Below are 17,952 nucleotides of genomic sequence, written 5' to 3' on the forward strand. Positions count from 1 at the left end.
GCTTTTCTGGGCTTTCGTCATACCCTCCCACTTTCAGGGTACGGACCCTTCTCGTGGTTCCTGTGGCAGCCACCTACCAATCTCGCCTTCTTACACACTCGCCATACTCTAATCCTGACATGGTAACCATCCTCCGGGTGGGGACTGTTGTCGGACGATTGTCGTAGTAACCACATAATTGTCGTAATGATTTCAAGAAACCTGTTAGGGAGGATAACAGTGGTAACATGAGAAGAAGAGGCTGCACGTTTATTGCCGTGACAACTGTAAAGCCCCGTTCTATGGGTTTTGCCTCGTAGTAATGCTACGTAACCTGACGGTTGTAGAGCGAGGAATGCGCAAATGGAAAGTGGCTGCGACGGAAACAATATCGAGGACTGGTAGCACGGAGCGGTTGAATGTAGCACGCTCCATCTTTGGCGGCCGCTGTCGTGCGCGCCTCCCGAGGAGAGCTCCAGCGTCAGTGGCACGTGGCGCCTAAAAAAGGACTGGCGAGGAGTGCTAGCCGAATGTTGATTGTGCGTAGGAAACTGCTAAGAGTGCTCTATAACTATGCAGGTATATTGCCACGAATCTTTGTAGTGTTTGTTCATTCTTCAAAGCTGCTGAAACGCCGCTTTATTTCTTTTCTTTGTGATGCAAAATGCGCCCAGATTTATCTCGATTGATCGCATCCAGGCAAAGCCGATTTTACTTTGTTCCAGAATGCTCTAGTAACTTTCCACGCTTCATTTCGAAAGTTCGCTGCCAGCTTTGAAATGAGCACAGCCGACAGCGGCAGGCATTCGGTTCGACGACCGCCGTGCACGCTTGTGGCTGCGCCGACGCCGACACATTCAGTTCTTTGCGGGCGCAAGTCAGCCCAAATAAAGAGTTTTGTTTAGAAGCTATTTTCGCTGTCTTCCTGCTGTCCGGACAGCGGTCACCACTACGTGATAATATGCATATATACATTTACGCATAGCGCACATATCTATTACGCCCGAAGCGCTTTTCAAAGTTCATGGTTTAATACTTTCGTATCCGGTTCTCAACTCCACGCCGGCTTTTTAATCTGTTTGATCGTTACTTCTTTAGAAATGTATTTTGCTTCTTTGTTTGTATGATTTCTGTACCAAACTACTTCCTCAAGCTGGTTTATAGAATCATGCAGTATTTAAAAAAAAACAAGAACAAACGGCGTTCTCAAAGTGCTTATCTTAATTATCGAGAAATTAACAATTCCTCAACAGCTATCGCTTAATGTAATCCTGTAAGTTTCTTGTTTCTGGCTCATTTCGATGTATAAGTTAGCCGAGGACATGCAGAGACTTGTTATAAATCACCGACATTTTTTGTCCTAAATTGCTAGTTCTTCTATCTTTAACGGAAAAAGGTGGTTGATTAAGGGTATCTCTATACTTCTCGTTTGTTGCCATCAGTGGCAACAATATCAATAGCTTTTTTCACGACCACATGAACCACGAAAAACTGAGCGCTATCTGACTGCTCAATTGTATGTCCCTGTGTTTAATGAACTCATCCATTATTATTTAAATTCTGAAGTACGACATCCATAGGCAGGTCATCTAGTCGACTGGTCTTTAAAATATCGTACAGACAGGTGTGAACTCACATCAGCAAAACTCTGGCATTGTTTGTGGGCATTTGAATGCAATGAATGAAAAATGAATCACAGTTTTAATACGCTGGTACGGGATAATAGTTGGCTAAGTTACATGGCTTAACTAAGAATTCCTTTGTTATCACAGTTCTAACTCGGGTGCATTCGCATCGCATTTTTTACCAGTGACAAAAGAATAATAAGAGAACTCAGTGAAGACTGATCGTGCCATTTCGCTCAGTCGGCAATGGTTTATTCAAGCAGCAGATTGGTGAATTCCTAATTGCGTACGCATGTCCCAGCGCTGCAGAAAACAGTGTTCTGGAGATTATACAAATGTACTGTTCTCTGTAAATATGTCAAGAAACTTATGATTTGAATCCACACCATGTCTTCATCAATGTACCACCACTTCAGGCGCCAGCGCCTCGAATTTGAATTCTTTGATGAAGAACATTTGCTTGTGTTTAACACTTATAATCCCAGCAAGGAAGAATATAGGGTTCACTGGCAAACAAGAAGTTTATTTTAAGTTTTTTAGCCACTTTGAGTCATCTGAAGCAGCAAAATCAACTTTGAAATTAAGTTTGTAGATTATATGCATTCCAGTGCGTTCACGAACTTTTTATATGCCAGCAGCCTTTTGGACTTTAGAAGTTATTGGCATGCCCGGACATCTGTATTAAAAGCGAACACAGGGGTGTCAAAAGAATATTTTTTGTCATGTTGTCTCCTCGCTCATAGTGGTAAAAAAGATGAAATACTTAGTTTGCAGTGCACTTAAAGCCGTTGGCATACATAGCTAAGGTATGGAGTCTAGGCTATATTTGCCGGCCGTCGTTTTTTGCTATCAACGTCAAGGCCTAGCTCGTTCATTCTCTTTTTGACACCTGCGGAAATTTTCAAGCCACGCACGACGCGGCGTGGCAAACAATCTGACATTTAAAACAGAATGCTAGACAGCCATGCTCAAGGCAACAAAGGCATATTTTCTTGGATATTTTTTATAGAATTTTCATTATCAAAAGGGCGCAGCAAGCTTTCAAACATAAAACAAGCACGGATTATTTTAAAACTTTTTTCGCCTTCGCTTATACTTTTTCAGTCCGAAATGAGAGCTTGCTCTGAAATGTTTCCTTTTTTTTTCAAAAGTGTTCCTACTAGTAAATATAATTAACAGTCCAGGTTCAATTTCTGAACTTCGGTGAAAACACATTTCAGAGCGCTGCTAAGTAATGTGGGTCCCTCATAGCCTTAGTTGCTTTAGGACGTTAAACCCCAATCAACCTAAATAATGTAGTACGTCAAATTCAACGCACCAGATCAAGGTTAAACAATAAAATAGGCTAGTTCTTTTCGGCGAAAACTCTGCCTCATGCACTACCACAAATTATAAACAGCGGGAAGTACTAAAAAAAGGCCAAAAGATGTCAGTATCATATTTGATAGAAACCAGCACAGGAAGCCTTGTAGTTTGTCGCAGTGGTAACGAAAAGCAGTAGTACTAACACATTCCGATGCACAAATAACCAGAGTGCAAATTATCTCGCGGCAAATGCATAAAATGTATAACAGGAACTGCAGTCAGTAATAACAAGAAGATAATATCCTTGACCTTACAATATATGTCAGCCTTAGAACAGGCGTACTATAGGGATAATTTAGCCCTTGATTGTGGAACCTTACAAGGTCCGCTGAGCTCAACAATAGGTTTTCGGAAGGAGCCCGTACACAGTCATGCGCTGATGATATTACCTAAATAATACGAGCAGACAACGAAAAAGCATTGGAAGAGATGTACATTTCCTTGAATATAGTCAGAGAACACGCTGTAAATCAAGAAGTTTAAGTTAATTTAGCAAATTGTGTTTCCATTAATAAGAGAGCACTCTTAAAATGACTTCCAAAACAACGATAGCTGATAAAATTTGTGAAGGCACCGAAAATCAGTGGTTTTGTAGCGCCACCACACGTGCCAGCGTGTAGATGACGATGAACTGAGAGCACTTCCAGTGAACGTCCATGGCTGCGTCGCAGAGCTGACGCGTCGTCCAGCTCACCGCCGCTTTCTTCATCAAGCGTCATGCGGCTTCCTCAGTAAATGTGGACCACTCTTCTACAACCGGTGACCGCGGACTTCCGGACATTCGAGGCAAGCAGCTACGCTGACTTCACCTCCACAGCCATTCCTTCGCTACCTGCGGCGCCATGGCCACGTCACACTCGGCCCCATCCAGCCAAGGCGAGTCAGTTCTAATCCCTTGCAGTCAGCCTGATTTCCCTGAGCTGCATGGCTTAGCGCCTTTTTACATCAGTGACCTATACCTCTGGTTCACGACGCTTGAGTCCCATTTTTACATATGGCGTCTCTAGCCACGCCATTCGCTTCTACCTCACCAAACAGCGTCTTTCGTATGGCCTGTTCCAGCACCTCACCTTGCAACCTCTTAGGCCCACGCTACACGATGACCTGAAGGCGGCCGTCATCAGGCACTACGGTTTCGCGCTCGCACGACCACCGCATTTTCTGCGTGCCGAGACGGTGGAAGCGGAGCCATTGCAGTCTCGTGAGCAGTTCTTCATCGTCTCGACGCAGTCATTTCGGACTACCATCGCAGACCCGTTGCCATGTGCGTCTCTGGAGTTGGTGTCGTCGGATTCGCACCAGGCTCCTGACCCCTCACCACACCTTTGTGCCTCAATCAATGAGGTTCTCCCACACATCGATGAGACGTCTAAGGACTCCTGTATCCCAGCGTCACCTCCCTCCAATCATAACTGCTATATGAACTTCTTGCCACCAGAAGGGGTTCACACTGCTCCTGGCCTGGCAGCTCGAGAGGCCTGTTCCACCGCGCAACCTTCTCCACAGCAACGCCAAATGCCTGCCTCCAGTGTTCTATCATCCGCATCCTTCAGCAGGCGACGTCACGGCTCACGCCCGTACCGACTTTGTCGCGGCATTGTTTTATTGAGGTGGCGGATCACAGCCTCCACTTTTCACGACCACAACTTACAAAGGGTACCTATCATTCGCAGGCCCACGCATGTCGTGTACATCTCTCTACCTCAAGGACCTCCACTATAGTGCCTCTCCCAGTCTTTCCGCCCCGGCGCCAGCGCTACCACCAACGAGTGCGAGCTGCAACGAAGCCAGACCTGCACCGTCTCGCCAGCTTTTGTCCGCCAGGCTTTGCCAGAGACGTAAAGGTTTGTGCGTGCCGAGTTTTCAGAGAGAATACAGCCCACGCCAGTGGCTACCACCTCTGCTGTACCTTCCATCTTCTGACGTCTCCCGACTGCGAGCCCGCCCTCACAAAGACTTCTGCTTTACTGCTTCCCAGCTCAGCGTTACCTACAGGCCGCCCTCTACACTTCACTCAAGCGCGACCTCCTGAATTTCGATTTGATTTTTTCTGATTAGCCATCGGATTACGACCTGAACACGGACTTACTGTACATACGTGTTAATAGTTAGTACACAGTGTCCCCATCACTCTAATTCATTCCCCTCCCAATTTGCTTCATCTCTAGAGCTTCATTTTTTTTATCGAGCAAAGGTCTAGGAGGGGTAGCCCTGTAGCGCCACCTCACGTGCCAGCGTGTAGATGACGATGAACTGAGATCATATCCAGTGAACGTCCATGGCTGCCTCGCAGTGCTGACGCGTCGTCCAGCTCACCGCCGCTTTCTTTATCAAGTGTCATGGGGCTTCCTCAATAAATGTGGACCACTCTTCAACAGATTTCCTCTAAATACTGTCACTGATTTTGGAGGCATGTTGAAATAATAAAAATGAAGTACTGAAATGGATGAATGAAATACGCAGATTCCGTGGGAGGATTTCGGATCTGTCGCCAACACAAGTAGAATTTAGATTGAAAGCAAAGAAGCGGCAATAGTCAATGCCGAAGCAGTTGTTATCGAAACAGGATACACATAATTGGATAAATTAAAACCATAAAATATATTGCGTTAATATCTGTAAAGTTCGTCATATTGTTACAGGTTCTATTTACAAATGCTATTTACAAGACAGGTCGACCAGAGCCTGGTGCGCCAGCGGCAGGATACTGGACTTCCTCTTTTTCTTCCAGCGTGCGCACATCTTCCCAGGCAGCACAACAACATTGGCCGAACGTCGCGCAAGTGTTGGCAAAACTTGGCACGATATCGGTCCTACACTGGCATTTGGGCCGAGCGCTACCACTTCACACATTGGCCTTACTTTCATGCCAGTTTTGGGCCAACGCTCGGCCGATCAAGCGGCCAACGCAGTCCCGATGTTCGTTCTCCAGCATGGACCAGCAAAGGTCTCATACTGGCATCCAACTTTCAAACATTGGTAGCCAGCTTTCGAATAATGGTTTCCAGCTTTCGAATATTGGCATCCAGCTTTCGAATAATGGTTTCCAGCTTTCGAATAATGGTTTCCAGCTTTCGAATAATGGCATCCAGCTTTCGAACGCTGGCACATGCAATTAACCCACTCGGCAATGACCGGCACTGTGGATGGATGTACATACATACCATTCTACCTAGCAAATATTCATAAATGAGGTTGCGAAAGAATTCCAGAAAAAAGACCCGTTTATTGCTTTGAGTTACAAGAATCACGCTTCTAGCGCACACAGGATGGTTTGCGCTACCACCAGCCACCGTGGGGAGTAAAGAAAAGCGGCCCAAGAGCATGATGGCAGAGGCTGTGGGAAAACAATTTATTTTCAAGTTTGGTGCGTGCCGATCAGGTTGGACAAAGCATCTCGGCAAGCTGCTGCGGCACGGCTAAGGCATCCATAAAGCACTCAACGGAGCTGTCCTCCAGTGAACTGATCAGTCATATCCAAAGTAATCGTTGCACTCCACTTGCAAGGGGACTGCTGGACTGCATTCAAAGCAATTCCTCGTCCAGTTCTTGCACGATGGCCTCACGAAGCGCCAAGCCTGCAAAGAGATGCATGATGTCATGGTAAGTTGAATTATGGCCATCACAGAACAAAAACAAAAATGATTAAATAACACTGAATTTTGTGAAACACAGTCATCGTGAAGACACTAGCAACATATTTTACAGGATAATTTTTAATTTATTCTTAAGAACCAGCACCACATTAGTTGCACAAAGTGGAATTTAATTTACTAAACTTCCCTTATACCAAATGGTTTAATTTAGTTTAATGCGTCGTGTCGCACTCCCAGTAAATATATTCAATGCGAGATAAGCAAATTAATGTGATATTGAAAACAGATTAATGTATTATTTTGTTTTAATATAACTCGTATCTCTAAATTGCGAGGTAATTTTTTATTCCAGTAAACATGCACAGGTTGTAGCGTCGCTTCCACATGGACGTCAAAACAACATTTTTGATTAGTTTTATTTAATGGGGTTAAAAATGCGGCTTGCGATTTTTGACGAAATACGCTGAACGCAAGGAACTCAGGGCGCCTTTGTTTTACCTTAGTTGCTTTGCATGCATGCTATAGTTGGATTCGAAACTGCAACTTGAAAACCACACAAAAATACTAGTCTTATAGTCCAGAGTAATGCCCTTTTTCATTGCGAGAGAACTTGGGCAAAAGCTTTAACCAGTAATTGCGGATTTTCTATTGAGTCTGCAAGAGTAGAAGGCAAAAAGAAACACTACGGAAGTATTACACATATCCTTACCAACTAGTCTGCAGTGGAAAATTAATTAAGCGGTTCTGATTTCCGTCGTGCATAAGCGGTAAAGGACATATTCCCGAATGCATCCTATCTCAAGTCATATGAGTTCAAACCCGCTGTTAGCCAAAGTAGTGAATCTTTAGTGAGTTCATCTCACCAAAGACGAAAAATTAAATTCTCACCATTCGGCCACAATTCCACTGCGCACGACGTCAAGCAAGCCATTTCGCAATGAGAGTGGGTACACAGAAGTCGTCCTCGTGCTTTTTGACTCGCTCTCTTCTCCTGCCTAAAAAATAAAGGCGCATGTAGTCGAAGCAACATTTACTACAAAAACCACTTTAACTTCCAGACGTATATCAAGGTAAAAGAGTTTTAGTACTTACAAAAGATCTTGCAGGCGGTACGAACAGCGTCGGAGCTATCCTAATATATGAGTGGGGCTTTTCGCGTGCACAGACTATGAACGGTACTAGCTCGAGTGTGCATGCATTTTCGTCGCGTTGGTTGTGCACGTGGTTGAGCTCCGCCGTGCAGTCAAGAATGTCTTATTGTGATGAGTCGCGCGGTTCCAAGACGAGCAGTGGAGACGATGGTGTGTGTGTGTGTGTGTGCGGGGGGGGGGGGGGGGGTTGGCTGGAGGGGAGAGAGTAATTTTCCTTTACACAGGTTTTGTGGTTCCGAGAAAAGTCCTCGAGCTGAAAGGTGGAGACAGGGAGGTGGAGGAACAGCGAAGCGCGTAGCTGCGTGCGAGGGAAAACAGGTTTGAGAAAGTGACAACCAAAAAGAAAAAATAGCGCTTCGCGGGGTGGGGGGTTAGCCCGCTCCCTGGAAAAGGGCACGGCCGGAAGAACAGGTGGGGAGATATTGGACTTGAAGACTTGAAAGAGAGAGGGAAAGAGGCCAAAACACGTGAAAAGGGTTTGGAATTTTTGGAGAATGAGTCACATGGCCACAGGCAGTACAGAAAGCAATATCTACAAAAGAGAAGTGGATGGGAAACACGGAAGCGTCAAAGTATTGCTACAAAGCTGCAGCAAAAGCCTGAAAATTTTGAAGTGAAAAACTTGGAGCTTCAAGATGCATTTCGCCAAAACGACTTGAGGCACTCGCGTATTTTGTGGGGCCGTATGATGTGGCTTCTGTCAGTTCAAGATAGCTTAAAATGTTACCACATAACAAAAATATAAAGCAAAAAAAATATCCAAGCAGAATGCGCGCTCTTTCATAGTTTCATGTACCGTACATGCGCCAAACAAGCTAGGTTAACATGCGTCTAACGCCAGTTGCCAGTCCATTTATTCAGTGGTCGTCGAAGAATCCTCAAATTGTTTGTTGGGGTGAAAGTTTCGCGCAAAAAAAGCAAAAACAAACAAAGGCATGTTGAATTGTGTTTCGCAACTACTTTCGATGGTTTTCATCAATAAAGGTGATGTTCGAAAGAAAAAAAGAACCTGCGAGTAAATATGCAAAGACGTGAGCAAGAGCTATATAGCCCCCAATGCAAATTACGCAACAGAAGAATAAAATGGACAAAAACAACAATTTCCAACACAACGATTTGCAGAAAAGGAAGGAAATAGCAAATCAGAAAACACGGGAAAGGCGCGATCACAGGGCAAGACGTAGGGAAGCGTAGGAATCGCTTAGCACGTGTCCGCGTGCGTTTATGAAGCATCCGCCTAATATTTCACGAGCGCAACGCATAATTCGAAATTACGAGGCGACTGCTTCGTTTCTGGACGTTGCCAAAACTGAGCACAATTTCGGTTTAGCGAATGCAATTGCGCTAATCTATTACGTTTGTATCGCGATCTCCCTGAAGCAGACACCAGCTGCGCACTGCGGCAGTGAATTCCTAGAGCGAATAAAAAAAAGTGATTTTTTTATTCCAAAAATTTAATCAAATGAAACTTATTTGATTTTTGTTGAAGGCACCTGTTGACAATTTTTGTTGAAGGCGTGTCGGGTGTAATCAGAACGTTAATTCTGATCAACAGGACTTCGATCGCAATTCTCCTAAACGTATTATTGCTGCTCACTGCGCAACCAGAGTGCAGCTTTTGCTCACAAACTGCAAAAGTGTTCGGTTAAAATATAATAATAAATAAAACCAAATCTTTGAACTCGCATGTTTTAGCGCGTTCGAAAATTATGAACTGCCGATATGGTACTCGACAATAAAAATAATTTTGAACCCATTTTAATGGATGACACAATGTTTACCAACGTTTGCCAGTATACTTTGAACACTGGATAAGCGGTGGCAATCCTAGGCCAATATAGCCAGCTCCCGGAAATGGCATAGCCAATTCTGGCAAAGAGTGGAACAACACTGGCTAACATGGCCCATGATAGCCAGGATTCGATGATGGCACAGCCAGCAATGGCAAACAGTGGGGCAATCCTGGCTAACCTGGCCCATGATAGCCAGGATCTAATTATGGCTCAGCCAATACTGGTAAAGCGATGGACAACCAGGGCCATTGTTGGATGTGCTAAGGAGTGGCACAACCAATATCGGATGCTCACTGGCAACTCTGGGCCTAGTTAGGGCCACGCTTTGCCAGTGGATTTCCAATATTGGCCCGCTGCCGTGTGCTACCTGGGTTCTTTGGTCCTCAGGGCCCATGCGTAGCACGTGACATTTCCCCGTTCGCAGACGAAGCCCTCTGGGCAAGTCAGTCAATCTGGGTCCCGAGAGTGGCAGGGCTTTAGCCGTGCGACATGCACGACTTGGGTTTTCCTTGAGCGGCGTCCTTGCGTTGATTGGGGAGAGATGACATAGTTGAGGTCATTGAGGCGAGCAACAACGATGAATGGGCCTGTGTAGTGGGACAGAAGCTTTTGTGATAAACCACGCTTGCGTAGTGGCGTCCACAACCATACAACGTCACCGGGTAGGTAGTAGACATCCTTGCGCCGGCGGTCATAACGCTGCTTAGAGCGATCCTGCGATGCCAAGGTGCGTATCCGGACAATCCGACTGGCTTCTTCAGCTCGACATAGAGTGTTGGCAATAGAAGGCTCGGTGTCGAGAGAGAAAGGTAAGATGCTGTCGAGAGAGCTTCGAGGTGGACGAGCATAAAGAAGGAAGAATGGGCTGTAACCATTTATTTCATGCCTCGACGTGTTATAGGCGTATGTAATGAAGGGAAGCACGTCGTCCCAGTTCTTACGGCGGGAATCGACATACATGGCAAGCATGTTCGTGAGTGTCCGATTGGTACGTTCGTCCATTCGTGTGGGGGTGGTACGGCTTCGAGTGGCGAAAGTGGCATGAACAAAGACGCAGAAGCTCTTCCACAACGTCTGCCGTAAACTGGCGACCGCGGTCACTGATAACAACTCGAGGAGGTCCATTCCGGAGGACGACGGCATGAAGAAGAAAGAGCGAGACTTCAGCAGCGGTGGCGCAAAGTAGGGCGGCGTTTCAGAGTAACGGATGAGGTGATCAACGCACTCCATGACCCAGCGGTTACCGTTGGATGAGCGGGGAAACGGGCAGAGCAGATCGAGACCAACCTGTTCATATGATGTGCTTGGAGGTGGCACAGGATGCAGGCGTCCAGGCGAAGAAGTTGTGGGAAGCTTGAACCGCTGACACTGCACGCAGGTGGCCACGTAGCGCTGAACCATGTGACGCATATTTGGCCAGTAAAAACGTTCTTTGGTGCGGTTAAGGGTCCTGGCAAACCCCAAGTGCCCAGCCGTGACGTCATCGTGCATTGCGTGCAGAACAGAGGAATACAGAGTAGCCGGAACGACGAGGAGAAAGCGCGCACCTCCAGGCGAGTAGTTCGTTCTATAAAGTAAACCGTCGCGAATGCAGAAAGGGCTTGCAGATGTCGGGTCACGGGCTTCGGCAAAAAGCGGCGCCAAGTGCTGATCCTTGCTTTGTTCCGTCTGGAAAGTGCTAAGATCGGGAAACTCTTGGGAAACGGCAGCGAGATAGTCGTCGAAGTTTTCATCATCGGAAGTAGTAACCGTGAGAGCCAGCCGCGAGAGGCAATCTGCATCGGCGTGTTGGCGGCCACTTTTGTAAGACACTTTGAAGTTAAACTCTTGCAGGCGTAACGCCCAGCGGGCCAACCGACCGCAGGGGCCGCGTAGATTGACAAGCCAGCACAGAGAATGATGGTGTGTGACGACTGTAAAAGCACGTCCATAAAGGTACGAACGAAACCGATGTACGCCGAAAACAACGGCGAGACACTCTTGCTCTGTTACAGTGTAATTGCGTTTTGACTTGCTGAGGGTGCGACTTGCATAAGCGACAACGTATTGATTGCCCTCATGGCGTTGGATAAGCACAGCACCCACGCTGATGCCGCTGGCGTCAGTGTGGAGTTCAGTGGGTGCTGTCGGGCAGAAATGACGCAATATTGGCCGCGAGGTGAGGAGAAACTTGAGCTGGCGAAACGCGGAGTCGCATTCGGGAGTCCAGTGGAAAGGAGTGTCTTTCTGCAGGAGACTTGTAAGCGGGTAGGCTAAATCAGAAAACTCTGGAACGAAACGCAGAAAATATGAGCAAAGTCCTAGGAAACTCCAGAGCTCTTTCACTGATTTGGGCTCTTTGACACTGCTTACAGCTTCAACCTTCTGCGGGTCGGGCCTGACGCCACACTTGTCAACGAGATGACCAAGCACAGTAATATGACGTTCTCCGAAGCGACACTTCTTAGAGTTCAGCACGAGGCCCGCTCTCTCTATGCAGTCTAGGACAATGGCTAAGCGGCTGTTATGTTCGGTGAAGGTCCTTCCGAAAATAACAACATCGTCCAGATAACACATGCAAACTTGCCACTTCAGGCCATGTAAATGCGTATCCATAAATCGTTCAAAAGTGGCAGGAGCGTTGCAAAGGCCGAATGGCATAACATTAAATTCATACAACCCATCAGGAGTCACGAATGCCGTCTTCTCTTTGTCTTGCGGGTGCATCGATATCTGCCAGTATCCGGACCGTAGATCCACCGAGGAAAAGTAGGAGGCTGAGTGGAGGCAGTCAGTGGCATCGTCAAAGCGTGGGAGCGGGTAAACATCCTTCTTTGTGACAGTGTTAAGCCGGCGGTAGTCGACACAAAATCGCCAAGTGCCATCTTTCTTTTTGACGAGGATCACTGGAGCAGCCCACGGGCTTGAATATTCCTGAATGATGCCGTGGTCCAACATATCACGGACTTGTTCATCGATTATCTGACGTTCGGAAGGCGAGACGCGGTATGGCTTCTGTCGAATCGGTTGTGCAGATCCAGTATTGATCATGTGATGGGTACGGGAAGCTGGAATCGGCGGTGGTTGGTCGCGGCCGAAGTCAAACACGTCCGCATGCTTCATAAGAACGGCCACTAGTACCTGGCGGTCGCTAGTGGGTAAGGATTTGTTGTCCATGGCTAGGAATTTAGAGTCGCTCAGATCGCGGCATCTAGTTGGATGAGGCACGTTGTCAGTGATTGAGGCAACTGGTACAGAAAAACGTTCTTAAAAGCCAGCAATTTTAAACCACATGGCAATACTGCAGGTTCGTTGGAATGATTGACAGTCCAAAGAGTGGCATGGCCCTTGGTCACATGGACGACGCTGCGAGGTACTAGCACACTTTTCTTTGCACAGTTAAGGGAACAGGGTTCCACCACAGCATCGAAGGCATCAGAAATTGTGCTCGAGGACACAACAGGAACGAATATGGCAGACAGTGCTGTAACGACGGTATCGGCAGAGACATAAAACGCTTGGGAAACCACTGGCGAGTCTTCTATGAGAGCTGACTCAAGGCCAGGACTAAATGATATGCCACCACTGCGCAAGTCGAGAGTAGCGCCGCACTGGTGCAAAAAGTCAATACCGAGGATGATGTCATGCGTAGAACGAGGGAGCAGCGTGAATTCAGTTCGGAACATGTGGCCAGCGATCACTACATTCACAAAACAAATACCAATCGGAACCAATGGTTCTCCCCCTACACACCGGAATATAACAGCACGATCCCAAGCGAATATTATTTTACGACCCAGACGGTTCTTGAAAGTTGAACTCATCCCTGACACCGTGGCACCAGTGTCCACTATGGTCATGACGCAAATACCGTCCACTAAAACTTCAAGGCGGTTATATATATACACACACTCTTGTAAGCAGTCAAGTACTTTATTATTTCGCAACACACACACACACACACACACACACACACACACACACACACACACACACACACACACACACACACACACACACACGCACGCACGCACGCACAAACACACACACACACACACACACACATATATATATGTATATATATATAACTTGAAAAACATAAGATTTAATTCACGACGTTTCAGCTGGAGGACCAGCCTTTTTCCAGTGTATTACAGTATTTGAAACAAGCAGATTTTATAGCATCCGCGAGGCACAGAAATATATATATATATATATATATATATATATATATATATATATATAGTAGGCAGGTGCGCAGCCTGCCACAACCCAGGTAGCACACGACGGCGGGCCAATATTGGAAATCCACTGGCAAAGCGTGGCCCTAACTAGGCCCAGAGTTGCCAGTGAGCATCCGATATTGGTTGTGCCACTCCTTAGCACATCCAACAATGGCCCTGGTTGTCCGTCGCTTTACCAGTATTGGCTGAGCCCTCATTAGATCCTGGCTATCATGGGCCAGGTTAGCCAGGATTGCCCCACTGTTTGCCATTGCTGGCTGTGCCATCATCGAATCATGGCTATCATGGGCCATGTTAGCCAGTGTTGTTCCACTCTTTGCCAGAATTGGCTATGCCATTTCCGGGAGCTGGCTATATTGGCCTAGGATTACCACCGCTTATCCAGTGTTCAAAGTATACTGGCAAACGTTGGTAAACATTGTGTCATCCATTAAAATGGGTTCAAAATTAATTTTATTGTCGAGTACCATATCGGCAGTTCATAATTTTCGAACGCGCTAAAACATGCGAGTTCAAAGATTTGGTTTTATTTATTATTATATTTTAAGCGAACACTTTTGCAGTTTGTGAGCAAAGCTACCCATGATTCCGTTGGAAAAACTGCACTCTGGTTGCGCAGTGAGCAGCAATAATACGTTTAGAATTGCGATCGAAGTCCTGTTGATCAGAATTAACGTTTTTATTACACCCGAGACGCCTTCAACAAAAATTGTGAACAGGTGCCTTCAACAAAAATCAAATAAGTTTCATTTTATTAAATTTTTGGAATAAAAAAATCACTTTTTTTTATTCGCTCTAGGAATTCACTGCCGCAGTGCGCAGCTGGTGTCTGATTCAGGGAGATCGCGATACAAACGTAATAGATTAGCGCAAGTGCATTCGCTAAACCGAAATTGTGCTCAGTTTTGGCAACGTCCAGAAACGAAGCAGTCGCCTCGTAATTTCGAATTATGCGTTGCGCTCGTGAAATATTAGGCGGGTGCTTCATAAACGCACGCGGACACGTGCTAAGCGATTCCTACGCTTCCCTACGTCGTGCCCTGTGATTGCGCCTTTCCCGTGTTTTCTGATTTGCTATTTCCTTCCTTTTCTGCAAATCGTTGTGTTGGAAATTGTTGTTTTTGACCATTTTATTCTTCTGTTGCGTAATTTGCATTGGGGGCAATATAGCTCTTGCTCACGTCCTTGCATATTTACTCGCAAGTTTTTTTTTTCTTTCGAACATGACCTTTATTGATGAAAACCGTCGAAAGTAGTTGCGAACCACAATTCAACATCCCTTTGTTTGTTTTTGCTTTTTTGCGCGAAACTTCCACACCAACAAACAATTTGAGGATTCTTCGACGACCACTGAATAAATGGACTGACAACTGGCGTTAGACGCATGTTAACTAGCTTGTTTGGCGCATGTACGGTACATGAAACTATGAAAGAGCGCGCATTCTGCTTGGATATTTTTTTTGCTTTATATTTTTGTTATTATGTGGTAACATTTTAAGCTATCTTGAACTAACAGAAGCCACATCATACGGCCCCACAAAATACGCGAGTGTCTCAAGTCGTTTTGGCGAAATGCATCTTGAAGCTCCAAGTTTTTCACTTCAAAATTTTCAGGCTTTTGCTGCAGCTTTGTAGCAATACTTTGACGCTTCCGTGTTTCCCATCCACTTCTCCCTTGTAGATATTCCTTTCTGTACTGCCTGTGGCCATGTGACTCATTCTCCAAAAATTCCAAACCCTTTTCGCGTGTTTTGGCCTCTTTCCCTTTCTCTTTCAAGTTTTCAAGTCCAATATCTCCCCACCTGTTCTCCCGGCCGTGCCCTTTTCCAGGTAGCGGGCTAACACCCCACCCCGCGAAGCGCTATTTTTTCTTTTTGGTTGTCACTTTCTCAAACCTGTTTTCCCTCGCGCGCAGCTACGCGCTTCGCTGTTCCTCCACCTCCCTGTCTCCACCTTTCAGCTCGAGGACTTTTCTCGGAACCGCAAAACCTGTGTAAAGGAAAATTCCTCTCTCCACTCCAGCCAACCCCCCCCCCCCCCCCCCCCCCCCCCCCCGCACACCATCGTCTCCACTGCTCGTCTTGGAACCGCGCGACTCATCACAATAAGACATTCTTGACTGCACGGCGGAGCTCAACCACGTGCAAACCAACGCGACGAAAATGCATGCACACTCGAGCTAGCACCGTTCATAGTCTGCGCACGCGAAAAGCCACACTCATATATTAGGAGAGCTCCGACGCTGTTCGTACCGCCTGCAAGATCTTTTGTAAGTACTAAAACTCTTTTATCTTGATATACGTCTGGAAGTTAAAGTGGTTTTTGTAGTAAATGTTGCTTTGACTACATGCGCCTTTATTTTTTCGGCAGGAGAAGAGAGCGAGCCAAAAAGCACGAGGACGACTTCTGTGTACCCACTCTCATTGCGAAATGGCTTGCTTGACGTCGTGCGCAGTGGAATTGTGGCCGAATGGTGAGAATTTAATTTTTCGTCTTTGGTGAGATGAACTCACTAAAGATTCACTACTTTGGCTAACAGCGGGTTTGAACTCATATGAATTGAGATAGGATGCATTCGGGAATATTTCCTTTACCGCTTATGCACGACGGAAATCAGAACCGCTTAATTAATTTTCCACTGCAGACTAGTTGGTAAGGATATGTGTAATACTTCCGTAGTGTTTCTTTTTGCCTTCTACTCTTGCAGACTCAATAGAAAATCCGCAATTACTGGTTAAAGCTTTTGCCCAAGTTCTCTCGCAATGAAAAAGGGCATTACTCTGGACTATCAGACTAGTATTTTTGTGTGGTTTTCAAGTTGCAGTTTCGAATCCAACTATAGCATGCATGCGAAGCAACTAAGGTAAAACAAAGGTGCCCTGAGTTCCTTGCGTTCAGCGTATTTCGTCAAAAGTCGCAAGCCGCATTTTTGACCCCATTAAATAAAACTAATCAAAAATGTTGTTTTGACGTCCATGTGGAAGAGACGCTACAACCTGTGCATATTTACTGGAATAAAAAAATACCTCGCAATTTAGAAACACAAGTTATGATATTAAAACAAAATAATACATTAATCTGTTTTCAATATCACATTAATTTCCTTATCTCGCATTGAATATATTTACTGGGAGTGCGACACGACGCATTAAACTAAATTAAACCATTTGGTGTAAGGGAAGTTTAGTAAATTAAATTCCACTTTGTGCAACTAATGTGGGGCTGGTTCTTAAGAATAAATTAAAAATTATCCTGTAAAATATGTTGCTAGTGTCTTCACGATTACTGTGTTTCACAAAATTCGGTGTTATCTTTGTTATGTTTGTTTTTGTTCTGTGATGGCCATAATTCAACTTACCATGACATCATGCATCTCTTTGCAGGCTTGGCACTTCGTGAGGCCATCGTGCAAGAACTGGACGAGGAATTTGTTTGAATGCAGTCCAGCAGCCCCCTTGCAAGTGGAGTGCAACGATTACTTCGGATATGACTGATCAGTTCACTGGAGGACAGCTCCGTTGAGCGCTTTTTGGATGCCTTAGCCGTGCCGCAGCAGCTTGCCGAGATGCTTTGTCCAACCTGATCGGCACTCACCAAACTTGAAAATAAATTGTTTTCCCACAGCCTCTGCCACCATGCTCTTGGGCCCCTTTTCTTTACTCCCCAGGGTGGCTGGTGGTAGCGCAAACCATCCTGTGTGCGCTAGAAGCGTGATTCTTGTAAGTCAAAGCAATAAACGGGTCTTTTTTCTGGAATTCTTTCGCACCTTCATTTATGAATATTTGCTAGGTAGAATGTTATGTATGTACATCTATCCACAGTGCCGGTCATTGGTGAGTGGGTTAATTGCATGTGCCAGCGTTCGAAAGCTGGATGCCATTATTCGAAAGCTGGAAACCATTATTCGAAAGCTGGATGCCAATATTCGAAAGCTGGAAACCATTATTCGAAAGCTGGCTACCAATGTTTGAAAGTTGGCTACCAATGTTTGAAAGTTGGATGCCAGTATGAGACCTTTGCTGGTCCATGCTGCAGAACGAACATCGGGACTGCGTTGGCCGCTTGATCGGCCGAGCGTTGGCCCAAAACTGGCATGAAAGTAAGGCCAATGTGTGAAGTGGTAGCGCTCGGCCCAAATGCCAGTGTAGGACCGATGTTCGTGCCAAGTTTTGCCAACACTTGCGCGACGTTCGGCCAATGTTGTTGTGCTGCCTGGGAAG

The 17,952-nt window shown here is 45.9% G+C and overlaps 1 long non-coding RNA gene across 1 annotated transcript; it reads left to right on the forward strand.

Annotated features, from left to right (window-relative positions):
* Positions 1 to 15,796: 15,796 nt before the first annotated feature.
* Positions 15,797 to 17,365, forward strand: LOC149364084 (uncharacterized). Its single transcript, XR_016288598.1, has 2 exons — positions 15,797 to 16,205; positions 17,116 to 17,365. It is a non-coding gene; the product is annotated as an uncharacterized LOC149364084 (long non-coding RNA).
* The last annotated feature ends 587 nt before the right edge of the window (positions 17,366 to 17,952 follow it).

The sequence above is a fragment of the Amblyomma mixtum genome, chromosome 2, assembly GCF_055824585.1.
Source record: "Amblyomma mixtum isolate Tamu chromosome 2, ASM5582458v1, whole genome shotgun sequence".
NCBI classification, from domain to species: domain Eukaryota; kingdom Metazoa; phylum Arthropoda; class Arachnida; order Ixodida; family Ixodidae; genus Amblyomma; species Amblyomma mixtum.